Source organism: Clupea harengus, chromosome 18, assembly GCF_900700415.2.
Source record: "Clupea harengus chromosome 18, Ch_v2.0.2, whole genome shotgun sequence".
Lineage (NCBI taxonomy): Eukaryota > Metazoa > Chordata > Actinopteri > Clupeiformes > Clupeidae > Clupea > Clupea harengus.
The window spans coordinates 23,289,860-23,309,816 of NC_045169.1; the positions used below are offsets into that span (position 1 = coordinate 23,289,860).

A 19,957-nucleotide genomic window follows, 5' to 3' on the forward strand; every position below is an offset into this window, starting at 1 on the left:
CCTTGCTCCAGCCTGCTAAGGACCAAGACCTCATGGATGTGGTCATGAAGATGAGGGAGTCTTATGACAACATGTACGAGAAATACTTTCGCTCTCGTTACCTGGCGCCCCTCTACATGAGGTCTACAGAAGGCTGGCAAACCCTCAGTGAACTATCACTTCAACCCTGGGAGATCGAAAAGGGAACACGCAATGATGCAAAGAACACAGGAGATGAAGCAGGTCCTGATCAGAGGAACACAGAGGGAAGACTTCTCCATCTTGTGCGAGTCCAGGGCAGGATTATGAGACCTAATGTTTTGGCTTTTCTCGAAAAAACTGAGATTGAGGTAGAGCCTCACAACAAGGAGAATGTCCTGGAAGATGGTGATATATCCTTCTACTTAGGATTTAACATTAAAGGACCAGTGGCCTTCAACATTCAATATGAAGAAAACTATTCAACCAGTGCAGTTGTGGGAGTAAGTTTGAGTATTCTTTCTTTCTTTAACATGAATACATTTGACCAATTTGAACTGAATTTAAAGGAAAAACGATACACCAGAACTGAATGTTCAAATAAACATTTTACATCCACTCAATTCTGTTCTTATGATTTATCATAATCAGTTTTGCAGTTTGTAGCTATTTGGAAGAGTCATAAATTTGTGATTTAATGCAATTCAGGTCTCCCCATCTTGTGAATGTCTTGTGCCACTATTACGGGAAGAAGAAAATGGAGATTTGAAATACACGTAAGAAGACCTCATATTCTTTATTTATAAGTGCTGTTTGCAAATAAGTAAAATCAATCAACACAATTATAATGTCCACACTCATGACATATCCTGAAGACATGAGTAATAGTTTTCCCAGTATTCCAGTGATTGCTCTACTACACAGTAGGTTTTATTAATATATATTTCTATTCAGGGCCTCCACACTAAATGAGTCAATTAATATTTAATTAATTACTTCTGTTACACACCATTAAAATATTGGTGAATATTACATTTTTGTTACATCAGTATTGTGGCCTAAATTTGTAAATATATTTTTAACCAAACATTTCCAAATATCCTCACCATCAATACATTTTCATTACAGGTTGAGATGCCCCACTGCTGGTCTGTTCAAGTGCAAGTTCACTAGTCTGATGTTTAAGATGGAAACGGCAGGTGAGGTGGAGTATCACTCAGTACCATGGGAAAACAAGCTGGGAAATCTTGACTGTGGACCAGCAGGACCTCTTTATAACATTAGCTGCTTCCCTGGGACTCCTGTTCAGATACATTTACCACACTGTGAGGTTATTTCAGGTGAAGGACACAACATATCCTGCATATCTTGCTGATGAGGTCACTCTCCACCATAGGCATATCACAAAACAGCTAAAATGATTTCAGTGGTAACAGTCTTCTTGATGTATTCCTTTTACATTGTCTTACACAGATGGGAAGCTGGGTCAACTACGTGTTGCTCATATTACTGGTGATGGTCTGGAGGTCATTACTCCTAAAGAGATAACAAAGTCTCACGTGATTATCGACGTCACTGGCTTATCTCCGTTTGGACTTACTTTTCTTGACTACTTTTTGGGAAGGAACATCCGGGCCATGGTGCTACTTTTTCTTCAAACAAGCTCTAAGCCAGAACTTCAAGTCTTGCTGTTGCCAAGTAACACTGACACAGAGAAGGTTTGTCACAATTATGGAAATCAAAGTTCATTGATTGTCACTTTGTAGTCATAACAGTATTATTTGTATCTCTGTTAACATTGTTTTACCTGCTCTTGTATACACTTCACCAGGTTAAGAAACAGAGAGATAAAGAAATCCACATTGACAGAAATCCTAACTGTATAATCAACACATGCAGATATTACAGCCTTTTCACCAACCCACCTGGACTAACTGTGACACCTAATGTGAGTCAACAGAGAAGGCATTGAATCAAACTACTACAATTTCACCACTGAAATGGCCGTTTCTTGATAAAAAAGTCATCTGATATTGGTTCAATACCCGCCATTGTTTTAATAGGTGTTAGCTAATTCTGAATGGTTAGATTTCAAGATGTGCTGTTAAAAAGAGTGCAAGAGCTCTTTCTTTCATATTTTCTTGTCTGCAGACGGAGTTCTCTAAATGTGCATTCATTCATATTTGTTATGTCTTGTTATATATGGTCATTTATATGTTATATATGTCTTTGTAACAGAGGGCTCAGTATGTTGAGTGCAGTCCAAACTTCCTTCCAGCATTCACAGTCCTTTGCAGTACAGAGAAAGAACTGAAGCTAATCCTGAAGGATGAAAAGGATGAGACAAAGGATGTGTGGAATAGTCTGGTCAACATTGAAGGTTAGTGTTAAAATCAATCCACACTATGCAGAATAATAGATATATTTTGTATAATAAAATAAAAAATGTATCAAATTCTAACATTATGTAGATATTCCACTCATAATAATAGGCATATTTACTCCACATTAAGCCACAGAGAAAGATACCCCTGACGGGAGACAACACGTCTTAGAACCATGTGAGTTTTAATGACTTAATTATGTGACCCCTCTCTTGTGTTTGAGTCCCATTTTCAATGTCATTATTTTTTCAACCTGAATAGGCCTTTGATCATTTTTTGTGATTATTTAAAACACACAGACACAGACACAGACACAGACACAGACACAGACACAGACACAGACACAGACACAGACACAGACACAGACACAGACACAGACACAGACACAGACACAGACACAGACACAGACACAGACACAGACACAGACACAGACACAGACACAGACACAGACACAGACACAGCCTCCACATTTATATTATGTGGTGTTCGGCGCTGCTGGACCCAGAAGTGATTACAGTATGTAAGCTGGAGGTCAGGAAAAGATCATGATCACGATAAAAAATCATGATAAAAACATCATAAAACCATTATATTCAAGTACGAGAATCTGTTTTGCAGTTTCTGTCTAAAACTAGCTAACTAACTGACAGCAAGACCACAGCTGGCACTGATAAAGGCTAGGTAGCTAACTAGGTTAGGTAACTAACCGACACATTTCAGAGATGTACTCAGCAAATTCATGCTGTAAAAGCTCTTACATGTTCCCTGGGTTACCCAGTGAATAGCCTGTCAGCTTGACAAATGTGTTTATTGGCCCTTCATACAACCATCAACTTGAATTTGATGAAAAGCAAGCAAAGTTAAGCAGCAATTTACAAAAACGGCAAAAAGTTGTGTAATATCGTTTGTCAGTGTATTTGCCTAGATGTGTGCATGGTATGTGGACGTGATCGTGGTATACTATTTGTTCCTCAGCTGTCAGCAAAGACTTTTTTAAGAAACACAAGGGGGCTCTGGAAACACGACTACCAACTGTCCTGGGACCCATTCTGAACCAGCTGGAGCAGATGGAGGTTCTGAAATCCATCGAGAGGAAAGCTATTGAGAGCGAAACATCCGACTACAAAAGGAATGTGAGTCTCCTCGGGATTCTGGACAGAAGGGGGACTAAGGCTCAGGACATATTCCACCAGGTCCTCCAAACAGAAGACCCTTTATTGGTTGAAGATCTTGAGGAAAACAATTAAAAGTCTGACAAGAAAGAGAAATATGAAGTGCTACATGTATCTACAAAAAGCGATATTTAATATGACCTTCACTTTCTAAAAAGAGAGACTCAACTTCCTTACCAGGGCTGACAGAAAACCCAAAAACAAACAAGCACTGATAAAAGCTTGCTAACATGCTAACTAGTGTATATTGGCGATATAGCTGCACTGTCATGCTGTGAAAGCTTTTCTTACGTTTTTATGGGGTATTGTGGGCGTAACACTGAACTACATGAGCATATCCTGTATGGCTAGTGGGAATGACATGTGTTCATCTGTCCTTTACATGACCATATACAACATTAATTTGAGGATGATACCAAAACTAGTTTACTGGACTAACCCCTGCTTTTCTGGACTAAACACAGGGTGTACCCCAGCTTTTCTGGACTAAACACAGGGTGGTACCCCTACTTTTCTGGACTAAACACAGGGTGGTACCCCTACTTTTCTGGACTAAACACAGGGTGTTACCCCTGCTTTTCTGAACTAAATACAGGGTGGTACCCCTGCTTTTCTGGACTAAACACAGGGTGTACCCCTGCTTTTCTGGACTAAATTGAGAGGAGTTTACCACAATGGGCCCTAATTTCATTCATGGGCAAAGTCTGTCACACATGAAGTGAAGCTGTTGTGTGGGAGCATTGCGCTGACCCACCCATGTTCGTGCTTAGGATCTTGATCATGGTATTAAATTAGATAAATGATAAATGATTTTTCAAAGTTATTAAATTAGCTTTAGTACTTGTGTGGCGTACTTGGTAAAGGAATATGTAAATATATTAAGCACATACACCAAGCGAGTGCACATATGGCAATGTTCTCTGTTCTAAGTTCCTCCTCTCAGGTTGCCAGTCTGGTTAATGGTGACTTAACTAATATTTGGTTTTGGATAATGGAATTTGTATTACTTTTTATTTACATTGAAAATGGAAGATGAATATTTTGTGTAAATGCTTCCCTTGCGTCACATGTGGCCTTTTAAGCAGTACAGTAAAACAGCCTCCCACATGTAGAATACACATCATACGCCTGTAATTTGTGTCAGCACTGTTTTTGTAAGGGTAATTTTATTTAACCAACCGTAAATGCTGAATATGCAAAATAAATTGTATTTGTATTAAAAAGGTTTTGATATGTTTTTGAGATATTTGTGGAACTCAAACATGTGTAGCTGCGTCTATCGCTTGCGCTTTCTTAATCAGTCAAGAGCTGCATCTACGTATATTACTGATTTTACTCCAATATTTCACAATTAAATTGGTCAGTTGCAGCAGACTAATTTTTCTTCAAAATGAAGGCAAATCTAGGACATGTTTTATTTGCCCTTGAGGTGTGATGTGCCTCTAAAACAGCCATTGCCTCTAAATTGGGTGATTAAGAACACCTAAAATAACACATTATATGTGTGTGTTGCTGTGTGTGTGCTTGAATGCAAGTCTGTGTGTATCTGACTGCATGAGGTAAATGCTTCTCCTCTCTCACTAAGGCTTTTTATGCTGCTCTCTGTGTCCAACCATTTCTCCAGGACCATACATATAGTTCTACAGAATATCACTACACATGACCAGGTATACTGGCTCCAGGACCATACATATAGTTCTACAAAATATCACTACACATGACCAGGTATACTGGCGCTGGAGAATCCAGTTCAATCTGCTACATCCAGTAAAAACTCCAACCTACAGCTGTCATCAGTTTGCCACTTTGGGTTTGACAACTTGACATGTATGTAATATTTACTCTCCTTTACCAGTAGGGGGAGCTGTAGGAGTATGAATAAAGTTAATTTGGCACCATCTGAACTAAGGTCCAAAATGATGTATTCCCCAACAGAAAACTATGGCTTGTTGTTTAGAGTTCACTTCTAATGCTTCAGTATTCACAAGTATAGATCCCATTAGTCTTCATTAGTCTAGTAACACAGTATACTTGTCAAATACATGCAAGAATGCAAGTCTGTGTGTGTATCTGACTGCATGAGGTAAAAGCAGTCTCCTCTCTGACTAATGCTTTTCATGTTGCTCTTGTTAACCTCGTCTCCAGACCAACACAATACATATAATTCAACAGAATGTCAGTGACCAGGTAAACTGACGTACTGCTCCTTGGAGGTCTGCCACCTTGTGTTTGACATTGTAACATTTACTCTCCTTCACCATTAGGGGGAGCTGTAATAGTATGAATAAAGTCCACTTCATTTGGCAGGATTTGGCACCCTATGAAAATAAGCTGAAAATGAAAAACAACAAAACACAACAACTATGGATTGTGGTTTAGAGTTTAGTTAATGTTTCCATATAGGTGATATTTAAATCAGAAACAAAGATTCAGAAGTTGTGTTTTTGTGTATGGAAATGTGTCCACACACAGAGATCAACTGAAGAAGATCTGTCCAGGGTAATGAAAGGCATCCCTTTTAATCAGGTAATGAAACTCACAATTTTGTGTGTATTACTACCCGATTACTACCTGAATATTAAAACATCCCATTTAATCAGGTAATGAAACTCCCAATCTTGTGTGAATTGCTACCTGATTACTACCTGAATATTAAACAGCAGTCAGGTGTTTTGGTATGAAACTAGCTGGCTAGATGAAATAATTTTTCATAAAAACAAACCTATAAAAGTGGTAAATTCCTGCATACTATTGCTTTAAGTTATTCACATTAGGGGAATAAATGACTGGCCCTCACTGAAGGAGCCAACATAGCAAGACCTTGGGCTGCATAATTACGGCAAAAATCATTATCACAATTAGTTTGGTCATATATTGAAATCATGATTATTTAACACGATTACTTATTCAGTGTTTCCCTTAGGATTTTTTTCAGCGGTTGTGCACAGGGACATGAGTCAGCCATGCTGAACCCTCAGTGCTTTTATTTAATAGAATACTTTATTAGCAGCAGTATAATCATTATATATATATATATATATATTATATATATATATATATATATATATATTATATATATATATATATTATAGGCATATTATTATAATATTATATTATATTAACCTTTATTTTGTTCTTTTTATAAATAGTACATGAACTAATACATAGACAAGTGTTATATCAAAATCATCTTTAGTTCATTTGTGTACAGAGTTCTAGGCACTGAGAGTCTTTTTTTCCATATCCAGTTGAAAAGTACTGTATGATGACATAGCCATCCACTGATTAATGATGCTCTGCCACTTCTGCTGGTTAAGGTTATGGCGGGTAATGTTACTTATACTAGGCCTATAGGATTACCAACATTGACTTATTATGACAGCAAATTTGTTTTGCAATTTTGTTTTGTTATGGAAGATTATTTATTTTACAACCTACTTTTGGTACAAGTTGGTTAATTAGTGTTTCTATTGTATGTCTGTCTCACATTAACTACTGCTTACCCACCTGGTCTACTGCCAACTCCACTACCCTTAAACCAGTCATGTCTCTTTACAAACAGGCTCTCAAAATACTTGACAAAAAACCTAAATCACACCATCACTGTTCAGTCCTCCATAAGTACAGACTTTTAAGTTGGGACAACCTGATCACATTTAAGAACTGCTGTTTAATGTTCAAAATCCGGTTTAACCTGGCCCCCCCACCACTATGCAGCCTAGTCACGTTAAGAACAGCAGCAACCAGTGCTACTCGAGGGGCAGCAATATTCCTTTAAAAAAAAGTGTATTTGGACAGTCGGTTTTCTCAGTTAGGTCAGCCCGGGAATGGAACCATCTCCCTCAGAACATTAGAGAATCAACCTCATTTAACTGTTTTAAAAGTAATCTCAAAACATGGTTGATAAATAACCAAAAATGTGATCACTAGTGGGTAAGCAGTAGAACTTGTATAGCAGTAGAACTTGTATATTAGGATTGTATTTTATTTTATTGTATCTTATTTTATTTTATTTTTTTGATTTATTGTCAATGTTATGTTTGATATACGTTAATGCCTTTTTTAGGTTGTATAGCCTTTTTTACTCTGGCAGGGGGACTGCCAATGGAAACTAGCCTTTTGGCTATAATTGGGTGCATTTACATTTTAATGTTCATGAATGTACACTGTCCCTCTTGATCAAATAAACAAATTGATTGATTGATTGATTGATTGATTGATTTCCATTTCATTTATATACATCTTGGGTTAGTTTGTGTTTTGTCTGGCATGTATTACAGTATGCATTCAGGGGTAACTATAGGGAATTTAATGGCTTGTGGTAGCTTGGTTAGTGAGGCTGAAGCATTTTAAACCATCTTACACTTTGAGTTGGAAACTGAGGTCCACTTTATTTGACTGTTGTCTTTGAGCTGCGTGAGAGACCAGACATACTCTCTCAACTCACTGGCGCCTGAGAGTCTTTAAACAAGGATGTCATTGGTAAATCCCATATTTGCCTAAGGTTGCCATTCAACTTATTTGCAAGGAAAACATCACAAACTTCCTGTTGTGCCTCTTCTTCAAGTCTTTGACACATCGGTCTGGACTGAATCCACACAGCATTAAATCAAGTAGGATTTGCTTTTTATTAATTATTCAGAGGGTTTTTTTCAGCAGTGGTGCGGTTGTGCACAGGGACATGAGTCAGCCATGCTGAACCCTCAGTACTTTTATTTAATAGAATACTTTATTAGCAGCAGTATTATTATCAATGTAAATAATGTTTATATTATTATAGGCCTAGTATTATAATATTATATTATATTAACCTTTATTTTGTTACAAGTTACAACCTACTTTTGGTAGAAGTTGGTTAATTAGTGTTTCGGTTGTAGGTCTGTCCCATGTCATTTAAATACATCTTGGGTTAGTTTGTGTTTTGTCTGGCATATATTACAGCATGCATTCAGGGGTAACTATAGGGGATTCGGATGGGTTGGGGTAGCTTGCTTAGTGAGGCTGAAGCATTTTAAAACCATCTTACACTTTGAGTTGGAAACTGAGGTCCACTTTATTTGCCTGCTGTCTGAGCTGTGTGAGAGACCAGACATACTCTCTCAACTCACGGGCGCCTGATAGTCTTTAAACAAGGATGTCATTGGTAAATCCCATATTTGCCTAAGGCTTCCTGTTCTGCCTCTTCTTCAGCTCTTTGACACATCGAACTAGACTGAATCAACACAGGATTAAATCAGGTAAGATTCTCTTTGATTCATTATTCAGAGGGGAGATATCTGTCTTCAAAAGCAACTTTTAGTGATTTTCATGTGTTCATTTCAAAATGTTAAAAGAAGGTCAAGGTCATATATCAAGAAAATGACAACAGTGCAAGAACAGCTTTGACGGTAAGGACCTTAACCTATGTGTTGTTTTGCTGATGCCTGTGTTGAACACTGGATGCTAGCCTGGTGGTTAATAAGGAACCACAGCCCTGTAAGGTTGCAGGCTGCACTTGGTGCTCTCTATTTGTGTCCTGCATATGGGTTCCACCCATGGAGAAATGTATCACTGCCAGTTCACTCATCGTGATGCCTTTCTGCACCCAAAAAATATTTTAGTGAGTTTAGTGTTTAGAAATTAACCGGTTTTATTAGTCTTGTTTCAATAATAATAAAGAAGCATGTTATGTGTGTTGCTTTGGCACTCCAAGACATCCACGAATGTATCTGAGAATAATGGAACTAATTTGCAAAAGTAGGGTGCAGTCTAAAGAGGATCCTTTTCAGTCGATGCAGAACACTGTATGTAGACAGGATCAATTAGTTATTTCATTTCATTATCATTTTGAACCGAAACTGCAATTGTCTCTTTCAGAATATTTGCTACAGTAGATCAACACTGCCATTAAAAGCTAAGGCATTGGCAGTTCAAGATCCAAGAGTGTCACACACCATAGCTGCAACCTTGCCATTAATAGTGAGTGTTTATTTCCTTTGTGAATCTATACCTACAAGAAAGTTGACTTTTGAACTAAGTAATCTGTAAACCTCTCTATTGCACTCTCTCTCTATCTCTCTCTATCTCTGTGCACATGGAAATTTTCTGTATGCAAAACCTGTGAGTGTGTGTGCCTGTGAGTGTGTGTGCCTGTGAGTGTGTGTGCCTGTGAGAGTGTGTGCCTGTGAGTGTGTTTGTCTGTGTGTGTGTGTCTGTGTATGTGTGTGTGTGCATTTGTGTGTATGTGTGCTCCAGTGTACATGGACATTTATTGTTTGTAAATATGAGTTCAGTGTGTGTGAATACATGAGTCCAGTGAACCTTCAGACACTAAAGCAGAGTTTAATTTGCATTAACAGCCACTGATGAGATTACATGTACAGTATACTGTCCTTATTTATCTAATCAGTTTAATTTGCATTCACAGCCACTGAACAGATTGCATGTACAGTATACTGTGCTTATTTATCTAGTCAGGAAGTGACCTTTGTCATCTTTATTGGGTGGTACAAGAGGTAGAGGAGTCGGAAGGTTGCTAGTTTGAGCCCGACTCCTGACTCCTCCTCGCCAATTGCTAAAGCAAGACACTGAACCCCCAACCACTGCCCAATGTGCAGGTTGGCAACTTAGATAGTAGCCTCTGCCATTGGTGTATGAATGGGTAGATGTCTGAGGCATTCATCTGAGCAGTGCTGTGAGAGATCTACGAGTAGAAAAGCGCTATATAAATGTCCATTTCCCTGGCATTAGCCATGTAACAGGCGTTATAATAAGCAGGAGAGAGTTAGTAAGTTGCCACACTGGTGATTTCTCCGACACTAAGGACACAATTTGAAAACTGAAGTAGCTATATAGCCTCTTCAGCTATCCCCATGCCCCATTGATGCAGACTCTAGGTATGCCAATGGGAATCATTAATTAAGTAAACAGTCTGCTCACACTCGGAGTGTAACCCCCTCCTGTCTGGTCTCATAACAGTCACAACACACTGTGGAGTTGCCTTCCTTCAAATGATTTTGCACTGAAATATATAATACAATGAATACAAAATAGGTACAACATTTTCTGCGTTTGCAGTCATTGTGAGATAAAAACTGTAATGTATGACAACATGCCCTGCTGTCCCCTATACAAGATATTTTCTCCATGTTTTACTGTAGCAGCCGCAGACATGAGCGAAGAGACCTGAAGTACAGGTAGACTGAACAGTGTTCTAGAGGAATACAAACAGAGCCTTAATGATGTCTCACAGCTCATCGGGACCTCCCAACACAACACAAGGTCACAAACCTTTACCTGTAACTTCTGCATTTCAGCAAGAAGTTGATAATGTAAAAACACGTTTGTTGTAATAATAATTTGGTACATTTGATACAGTGCTGAATTCTCTGAAAACTGTTCTTAAAAAAGTGTCACATAATCTGCAGTTTCTACAAAGTAGATTGACGTGACATAATCCTTATCGTCAGACTGACAGCAAACTGCATAGTCACTACTGTGCAGAACAGTCACACAGTGAATTTCAGGTGGAATACAGTCAAATCAGATTGCTATTATTTGTTATTTCTACATTACCAATTTTATAATTAAATCTCTCATAACAAAAGTCTTAATAAGTAACAATCATTAAATAATCAATAAGTTTCACTCTGTTGTGGAGAATGGATCAATGTATACAACAATATCACATTATTAAACCTGTCTGATTAATGTTTCTGCTCAGTGATCAGGAAACAGGAGAGGTGATTGCACATCTCTTGAAAAAGGCAGAGGAAATACAGCATCTGCTAGAGGATGGTGTTGATATCACAAATCTTCTCATACCCTTGGAATCAGTGTTACGTCGCATCAGGGAGATACTATTGAAGAATAGAGCTGATCTGGTGCAATCTTTAGGTAATAATCTTCAGCATACATTTATTCATCTTTATTGTGTCTTATCATAGGTCAGTGTTTTCTGTAATGTCGTTGTATAACAGCTTTGCTTATGAATAAATATCTAAATTGTTGAGCCGACAGGGTTTTTCCTTTCCTCTACGAGACGCTTTATGAAATGATGTAACAAAATATACACCAATTGGTGGTCTGATGAGAACTGGCTGACATGCTTTGTCACACAGATTTCAGTGAATTTACTGTGCACCCAGTGGAGCTGTCATCCGGAGAGAGGGAAGGACTGAAGAGACGACTGAAGATGCGTGAGTGGAATCAAGAAGTCAATCTCTATGAATTAATTCAGCCAAATAGTCTGAAGACACATTGTGGTCACACTTTATTGTATGGCCTTGGGTAAATTGTAGTTTATGAAAATGCAAACTGTTAAATACATTAAGCCTAACCATGAACCAATTCATTAATTATTCTCTGGATTTGACCAGTATTGCTGCTTCGTAAAACCGCCTTAATTCAAAATAAGGTGGAACCAAGTTTGACTTGAGTGATTTTCCACTATGAGGCTAAAGTAACAGCTATATTTACTTTAGTTACATTTTGTTGTCTGTGTTCTTCTCATAGATGAATCTGAACTGGAGGGGTCATTGTCAGGCATACGTGAGTCCAAACATCACATATTAATAATATTTACAGTACATGTGTACTGTAAACAGTAATGACACAAACATATGCCAGTGAGCAGTGGCGGCTCCTGAAAAAAATCTCAGGGGGGGCAATTTTTTGATAATGATTACGGCAACCCATTCAGTGGGTACATTAAGCAAGACAATTGTATCAATTTGTTGTTAGCTGATTGACTCATACAGAAATACCTTTTTGTCCACTAGATGGCAGCACACAACAGAAATATTTCCCCTCTAGCTACATAGAGTAGCTAGTTACAGGTGGAAAGCTATGGAAGAAAGTTGCATCCAGGAGCCTTCATAAGCCTGCATGTGGCTCCACAATAAATGATCCCACTTTTTCATTATTCACATGTCTCAAATGTTGTATGATGTAACATAACTTAACAGGACACATGATATGTCCAGTAACAACATAAAGAAGGGGGCAACATATAAGTCAAAACCAACAATATTTATTGACTGTTCTTGAAAGTATTGGCTTACAAAAGCAAAATAAGTCATCACATAGAAAATAAGTAAGTTATGATTTTCTTTCGTTCCAATTCTTGGATGTAGGATCCCCCCCCCCCCCCTTTGTAGAAACCTGTTGAATGGATACATTTGGCCTAGGAAGTCCTAATTGTTTTGCTGTCAATTTATTTTCATTAGTGCGCCTAGTAAAAGGAGTTTCTTTCAAAGAGCGAATCGAGTTGTTGCACTGAACGTTAGCCATCTTGACAGAATATGCCTTGACCAAAGCCGCATAATGTACTTAAGTGCAATTTATGGTCGCCCGTTTCGGAAACACGGAGACACAGAGAGCCCTTTCCGACGTTGCAAACCCTCTCCGAGCACCTCTCCGTGGCCTGACGTGCACCTCCCACATTTTTTAACTATCAACTATCCATCAATCCGTCGATACATCGCTGTTTACCTTGTGGGTGGTAGTATGCCAACATTAGATAGCTGGCTCAGACACCTCGCAAATCCCCTCAGACGTATTTTTCAGTTACAATAATTGCACAGTATCTATTTCTCTTACATTTTTTTTAAATCTAAGCAAAGCATTTTTTTTGCTTTGCAACAACCACAACTGTCGGAGAACTATAAATGAAAACGAGTCCGTTGGGGTAACTGCGTGACCATGGAGTAACAGAATCATAGAAGTATATTTCGGCCTTTATACGCTTTTACGTCCTATTACGTATGACGAAAGCATGGTGGGGCGAGCTCTTCCAGAAGACATAGAGAATGCATTGAGAGCCCTGTTTTGTGAAAAAAATTGATTTAACATGAGAGTCAATGAGAGAGGTCTAGGGCGATTTCCATTTCGCCCAAAATCGCCTCAAAATGGGGCGGGGCCATTTGAAGCACAACTATAGCCAGATCAGATGGTCTAGTGGTAGAATGGGATAGAAAACAAATATATCTCCTTCTCCCGTTTGGCAGTGCGTCGCCCAAATCGCCCTTATGGACAAACCACCCCTGCCAGTGAGACTAATAGCTGATGTTGACATCTATATATGGTGATTGTATTCTATTCTGGCTTGACGGTTTTTCTGTAGGTAAAAAAGAAGAGCTGCAACCTTTTACATCATTGACACATCTTGATCTCCATGACAGTGAGTGGATCTGATCAAATACATTGTGATTATCTATCTCAGGAATGTTTTATTGATCACAGTTTCCCTTTTAAATCTAATTCCAGGCCCCATCGCATGTATTACAACCTGTGCAGATGTGGGAGTAAGTTTGAGGATTCTATCTTTAAAATGAATACATATGACCAATTTCAACTGAATTTAAAGAATAACAATAAACCAGAACTGAATGTTCAAATAAAGATTCTGCTCGCATGATTGATCATAATCAGATGTCCAGTTCGTAGCTATCTGTCATAAATGTGTGGTTTAATGCAATTCAGGTGTCCCCATCTTGTGAATGTCTTAAGCCACTATTACTGGAAGAAGAAAATGGAGATTTGAAATACACGTAAGAAGACCTCATATATTCTTTATTTACAAGTGCTGTTTGCACATAAGTAAAATCAATCAACACAATTATAATGTCCACACTCATGACATGATTAATAGTTTCCCCCAATATTCCAGTGATTGCTCTACTACGCAGTAGGTTTTATTAATATATATTTCTAATCAGGCCCTCAAAACTAAATGAATTAATGAATATTTTATTAATTACGTATGTTACAGACCATTCAAATATTGGTGAATATTACATTTTTGTAATATCAGTATTGTGGCCAAAATGTGTTAAATATATTTTTTAACCAAACATTACCAAATATCCTCACCATCAATGCATTTACATTACAGGTTGAGGTGCCGTTCTGCTGGTCTGTTCAAGTGCAAGTTCACCAGTCTGATGTTTAAGATGGAGAGGGCAGGTGAGGTGGAGTATCACTCAGTACCATGGGAAAACAAGCTGGAAAATCGTTACTGTGAACCTGCAGGACCCCTTTACAACATCAACTGCATCACTGGGACTCTTGTTCAGATACATTTACCACACTGTGAGGTTATTTCAGGTGAATGACACAACATATCCTGCACATCTTGCTGATGAGGTCACCTTCCACCATATCACAAAACAGTTCAACTGATTTCAGTGGTAACAGTATTTTTTGTGGATTCCTTTCTCATTGTCTTACACAGATGGGAAGCTGGAGGATCTGCGTGTTGCTCATACTACTGGTGATGGTCTGGAGATCATTAAACCCACAGAGATAACAGAGTCTCACGTAGTTATCGACGTCAGTGGCTTATCTCAGTTTGGACTTGTTTTTGTTTTTTTTCGTTCTTTTTCTCGTTCAGTTTTCGCTCTGTTCCATTTTATTACTGACATTTTTTACACTTACATTTGGGGACGGAACATCCGGGCCATGGTGCTGCTTTTTCTTCAAACAAGTCCTGAGCCAGAACTTCAAGTCTTGCTGTTGTCAAGTAACACTGACATAGAAATGGTTTGTCACAATTATGGAAATCAAAGTTCATTGACTGTCACTTTGTAGTCATAACAGTATTATTTGTGTCTCTGCATTGTTTTACCTGCTCTTTTATAAACCTCATCAGGTTAAGAAAAAGAGAGGAAAAATGATCCATCCTCATAAAGAGATCTGCATTGAGAGAAATCCTTACTGTGAAATCAACCCAAGCAAATATTACAGCCTTGTCACAGAGCCACCTGGACTAAATGTGACACCGAATGTGAGTCAATAGAGAATGCATTGAATCAAACTACTACAATTTGACCACTGATATGGACGTTTTTTTGATAAAAATGTTTACAGGTAGTCAACTAATGTTGCTTCCATACCCTCCATTGTTTTGAGAGGTGTTAACTAATTCTGAATAGTTAGATTTCAAGAAGTGAGATTACAAAAAGTACCAGAGCCCTTTCGTTCATATTTTCCTATCTGCTCACAGAGTTCTCCAAATTTGCATTTATTAATATTATATTATGTTATATATGGTCATTTATAAGTTATATATTTCTTTGTTACAGAGAGCTCAGTATGTTGAGTGCAATCCAAGCTTCTCTTCAGCATTCATAGTACATTGCAATACGGTAAAAGGGCTGAAGCTAATCCTGACGGATGGATCAAAGGAACTGTGGAGCAGCCTGGTCAACATTGAAGGTTAGGGTTGAAATCAATCCGCACTATGCATAATAATATATATATAAATATATATTGTAATGTAACAGTGAGGTTACTAATATTTTGCCACCACCTTGTTTTAAACCGGTATGGTCCGGCTGTTGTCCCAACAAGACCAGCACTCAGAGAAGTTGCAGTACAATAGAGCCTGTTTATTATTTACCATAGAATAATTCATAAAATAATAGATTGAGGTCAATCGGCACAAATTCGGGTCTGTTATCAGAATTATTGCACTAAGCCACTTAGCTTAACCACACACAGTATTGCAAACACCCAAAAGTCCAACAGGGTAATTATAAATAAGTACACATTTGCTAATCTACTTCAATAGACACTGCAAACTAGTTATTGTATATCACTGCAAACAATAATTCATCAGGGCTCATAGGTTAGTCAACACATTCTAAAACATTTCCCCAAAACCCACCCACAATTTCCAACACTCAATCTTAATGGTTATCCCTGCCTGTATTTTCCACACCAAGTTTGTCTTGAGTGATTATCCATTATGAGGCTAAAGTAACAGCAATATTTACTTTAGTTACATTTAGTTGCCTATGTTCTTCCCATAGATGCATCTGAGCTGGACGGGTCATTGTCAGGCATACGTGAGTCCAAACATCACATATTAATACATTTTTTTATCAAGCTCTGTGTGTAACTGGAACATTTCATAACTGAGATTGTCCATTGTTATTCCTTTGGCCATTTGACTTTGTATGAAGACATGAAATGTGTATGACAGATTGTTAGTAGGCTATAGGGAGACAGACTGTATGAAGTTTTGGTATGTGCTGGATAGGCCTACTCATTGTACCTCTTTGTGGTTAGATGTTGCAGCTGCAGCTGGTTCAAGTAAACCCAGTTCTGAGAGCCGGACAACATTTGTGCTGGAGGGAGGTAAGGAACCTTTACACTGTGTAGCCTGTAACAACAGTGCTGGATAGGTCAGCTCATTGTACCTCTCTGGTTAGATGCTGCAGCTGTCTTGAGTGATTTTTCACAATAAGGCTAAAGTAACAGCAACATTTATTTAAGCTATATTTAGTTTCCTGTGTTTTTCCCATATATGAATTTGATCTTGAGAGAGCATTTTCAGACTTATGTGAGTCCAAACATCACATATTAATAATATTTGCATGTATATTGTAAACGATAATGACACAAACATAAGCAAGTGAGACTAATAGCTGATGTTGACATCTATGTATGGTAATTGTATTCTATTCTGGCTTAACGGTTTTTCTGTAGGTAAAAAAGAAGAGCTGCGACTTTCTACATCATTGACAGATCTTGATCTCCATGACAGTGAGTGGATCTGATCAAATACATTGTGATTATCTACTTCAGGATGTTTTTTTATTGATCACAGTTTCCTTTTTAAATCTGATTCCAGGCCCCATCGCTTGTATTACAGCCCCTGCAGATGTGGGAGTAAGTTTGAGTATTCTATCTTTAAAATGAATACATGTGACCAATTTGAAGTTTGAGTTTAAAGGAATAACAATACACCAGAACTGGATGTTCAAATAAAGATTCTACTCTTAAAATTGATCATAATCAGATGTAAAGTTTGTAGCTATTTGTAAGAGTCATTAATGTGTGGTTTAATGCAATTCAGGTCTCCCCATCTTATGAATGTCTTGAGCCACTATTACGGGAAGAAGAAAATGGAGATTTGAAATACACGTAAGAAGAGCTCATATATTCTTAATTTACAAGTGCTGTTTGCACATAAGTAAAATCAATCAACACAATTATAATGTTCACACTCATAACATATCCTGAAGACATGAGTAAAAGGTTTCCCAGTATTCTTGTGATTGCTCTACTACACAGTAGGTTTTATTAATATATATATTTATATTCAGGCCCTCCAAACTGAATGAATGAATGAATATTGTATTTCTGTTACAGACCATTCAAATATTGTTGAATATTAAATTTTTGTTATATCAGTATCGTGGCCAAAATTGGTAAATATATTTTTAACCAAACATTACCAAATATCCTCACCATCAATGCATTTCCATTACAGATTAATATGCCCCACTGCTGGTCTGTTCAAGTGCAAGTTCACCAGTCTGATGTTTAAGATGGAGAGGGCAGGTGAGGTGGAGTATCACTCAGTACCATGGGAAAACAAGCTGGAAAATCTTGACTGTGAACCAGCAGGACCCCTTTACAACATCAGCTGCTTCTATGGGACTCCTGTTCAGATACATTTACCACACTGTGAGGTTATTTCAGGTGAATGACACAACATATCCTGCACATCTTGCTGATGAGGTCTCCTTCCACCATAAGCATGTCACAAAACAGTTCAACTGATTTCAGTGGTAACAGTATTTTTGTGGATTCCTTTCTCCTTGTCTTACACAGATGGGAAGCTGGGGCATCTGCGTGTTGCTCATATTACTGGTGATGGTCTGGAGATCATTAAACCCACAGAGATAACAGAGTATCATTTGGTTATCGACATCATTGGCTTGTCTCAGTTTGGAATTATTACTTCTTTTACTGACTACTTTTTGGGAAGGAATATCTGGGCCATGGTTATGCTTTTTCTTCAAACAAGCTCTAAGCCAGAACTTCAAGTCTTGCTGTTGCCAAGTAACACTGACACAGAGAAGGTTTGTCACAATTATGGAAATCAAAATTCATTGACTGTAACTTTGTAGTCATAACAGTATTATTTGTATCTCTCTTAACATTGTTTTACCTGCTCTTGTATATACTTCATCAGCTTAAGAAACAGAGAGATGAAGAGATCTACATTGAGAGAAATCCTAACTGTATAATCAACACATGCAGATATTACAGCCTTGTCACAGACCCACCTGGACTAACTGTGACGCCTAATGTGAGTCAACAGAGAAGGCATTGAATCAAACTACTACAATTCCACCATTGAAATGGCCGTTTGTTGATAAAAATGTCATCTGATATTGATTCAATACCCACCATTGTTTTGAGAGGTGTTAACTAATTCTGAATGGTTAGATTTCAAGATGTGATGTTAAAAAGAGTACAAGAGCTCTTTCTTTCATATTTTCTTGTCTGCAGACAGAGTTCTCTAAATGTGCATTCATTCATATTTGTTATGTCTTGTTATATATGGTCATTTATATGTTATATATGTCTTTGTAACAGAGGGCTCAGTATGTTGAGTGCAGTCCAAACTTCTCTCCAGCATTCACAGTACTTTGCAGTACAGAGAAAGAACTGAAGCTAATCCTGAAGGATGAAAAGGATGAGACAAAGGATGTGTGGAACAGTGTGGTCAACATTGAAGGTAAGGGTTAAAATCAATCCACACAATGCAGAATAATATATATACACACAGCCTCCACATTTATATTATGTGGCGTTCGGCTCTGCTGGACCCAGAAGTGTGTATGTATGTACAGTATGTAAGCTGTAGGTCAGAAAAAGATCATGATGATCTTGATGTTTTCGATGTTTCTTGATATTTTGCAGTTTCTTTCTAAAACTAGCTAACTAACAAACAACAAGACCACTGATAGGTGAAAATTCACCCTAGTTACCTCAGGACTCCGGAGCTGCATATAAGTATATTTATTAGACAAACAACAATTGCAATCGGGCTCACTCCCAGCACAAGGCTGAAAGTGAAGCAATGATAAACACATCGCACAAGGTTTATATAGACAGAAGTTGAGCGTTCAACCGGGATAACCACGTGGTGGATTTCTGACGCTCGAGGCAAGGATGGAAGTTTTGCCAGGTCGGAAGAAGCACAGTTCGACCCTTCTTATCACTTCTGGTCTAAACATGCTCTTGTACATATGCAGACTAAGTGGCACCTAATATTCTAAGTTATACACACGCAGAAACACAGAAAGCCATGTTCCTGCTTACATAAGTACATGATTCATATAAGGAATATATTAATTAGTGCTGTCAGTTTAACGCGTTATTAACGGCGTTAACGCAAACCCAGATTAACGTTCTTTTTGGCCTTGCAAACTGTGTAGTAGGCTAACGTTACGGTTTGAGTGAATGGTGAGCGCGATACGGCGAAATGGATGATAAAAAGCTTCTGAATGGAAAGTTTACTTTTAAAAGTTGTGTTGTGCAAAAGAAGCGAGCTTCACTGTTGTCTGAAAATGTCAACAGGCAGCTGGCTGAAAGCAAAGAAGTAGTAGGCTTACCTTTTATTGGTAACTTAACTGTTATGGTTCATTGTTTCTGAAATAAGAG

At 38.0% G+C, this 19,957-nt stretch overlaps 1 long non-coding RNA gene across 1 annotated transcript; it reads left to right on the forward strand.

Annotated features, from left to right (window-relative positions):
* Positions 1-680: 680 nt before the first annotated feature.
* LOC122133705 lies at positions 681-18,203 on the forward strand. Its single transcript, XR_006152936.1, has 3 exons — positions 681-734; positions 1,087-1,298; positions 18,116-18,203. It is a non-coding gene; the product is annotated as an uncharacterized LOC122133705 (long non-coding RNA).
* Positions 18,204-19,957: the final 1,754 nt, after the last annotated feature.